The sequence below is a fragment of the Myodes glareolus genome, chromosome X (assembly GCF_982192425.1).
Source record: "Myodes glareolus chromosome X, mMyoGla1.1, whole genome shotgun sequence".
NCBI classification, from domain to species: Eukaryota; Metazoa; Chordata; class Mammalia; order Rodentia; family Cricetidae; genus Myodes; species Myodes glareolus.
This window is the reverse complement of record NC_142053.1, coordinates 239,239-240,892: the sequence shown is the minus strand read 5'-3', so window position 1 is coordinate 240,892 and position 1,654 is coordinate 239,239. Positions and strand designations below refer to the sequence as shown.

The 1,654-nt window shown below is 35.2% G+C and overlaps 1 pseudogene; it reads left to right on the top strand.

The window, feature by feature from the left end:
* The first annotated feature begins 269 nt into the window (after nucleotides 1-269).
* On the top strand, nucleotides 270-370 carry LOC125395889 (U6 spliceosomal RNA; annotated as a pseudogene).
* The last annotated feature ends 1,284 nt before the right edge of the window (nucleotides 371-1,654 follow it).

Genomic DNA, 1,654 nt, shown 5'->3' with positions numbered 1-1,654 from the left:
AGGGTGGTAAATCAATGAGATAAAGAAAATTTAGCCTTAAAATATGGTTTTAGTGTGGAAGGATCACTGTTTACAAATATTCAAAAGCCGTCATATAAAAAACTGAGATGAAACTCATTTGTTCAGAAAAGGAGCCAGTTTTTAAGTTCATAGAGTTACTAATTTAAGATAAATAAAAGGTATCACTGTAGACATCCAGTAATTTTTTAACAATTTAAATCACAAAATAATGAGTTCCCTGTTCAAGAAAACATTTAAGAAGCTATAGAGTGTTTACTTTGTTAGCACAAATGTGAAAATTGGAATGTAACAGAAAATATTAGAATGGCCCCTGTGCAAGGATAACATTTGTAAACCATTGCATATTTTTCTAGAATTGTCTATAGGCAATTAATGGTTGCTAGGGGATAGAAACACATTTTCTTCAGTGGTGTTATACTGGTAAGGAGTCCATGCTTTTACCAAAAATCATTTAGTCTGAATCTTATAAGAAATCCTAGTAGAATTAAATGGGTCACAAAGAGATAGAGAAAAGAAAAGCATGAACATAGTAAAAGGATTAGCTGAGTAGAAGGCAATAGCTGAGAGTGGAAGGAGTACAATAGGGGCTAATGGGTAGTGTGAATATGGTAAAAAAATACTTCATATTTGTTTATTACTGTAGCATGATGGGCCGGCTAGCTTGGGATATCTGTCCTGCCCAGTACCCCACAACCAGCAAGTCCCAAAGAAAATCAATCACACAGAGATCTCTATAAATTATAAAGCTGATTGACCCATTAGGTCTGACTACTTATTAGATCTTATAACTTATGTTACCCCATTATCCTTATCTACGTTAGCACATGGCTCAGTACCTTTTCCAGCGGGGCAGCTTACATCTTTCCTCTCCGGTGGTCTGGGCAGAACTGGAGAGGGAGCTTCCTGCTTCCCAGAATACTCCCAGTCTCTTTGCTCCACCCCTACTTCCTGTCTGGCTTTCCCACCTATACTGCCTGCCTGGCCAATCAGCGTTTTATTAAAATATGATTGACAGAATGCAGATAATTTTCCCCCACCATATTGCTACTACTGCTGCTCTTACTACTACTACTACTACTACTACTACTTACCACCACTATTATTATGTGTGTCTATGATGTACATGTAAGTGTACGCATGTGCATGCCATGGTTTGCGTGTAGAGGTCAGAAGACAATTTCTAGGACTCAGTTCTTTCCTTCTACGATGGTTTGGGGATTGAACTCGGATTATAAGATTTGAATGGCAAATGTTTACCAACTGAGCCATCTCACCAGCTCCCAAATATATTATTTACATGTATGAAAAAATGTCATAATAAAATCCATTATTTTATAATTAGTATATGCAAAAGGGTGAAGGAAAACAGAAGCTATAGAATATTTATTTTGGAAGGGCTCTAAACCATTGAGTAGCTACTGAATAAGAGAAACTTTAATATCTAATTTGAGATTATTCTCACTTTTGAGAAAATACTCTCATTATATTCTCAAACAATGAAAACAATTTTTAAAAATATCTGTTTCTCTTTTTTTTGGTTAAGGATAAATGCCTTATCCATTATGCCATTAGAATTCCTTGCTTTTTATCCTATTTTCCTTGTCTCATTAACCAGTTTTGTCATATATTTCAT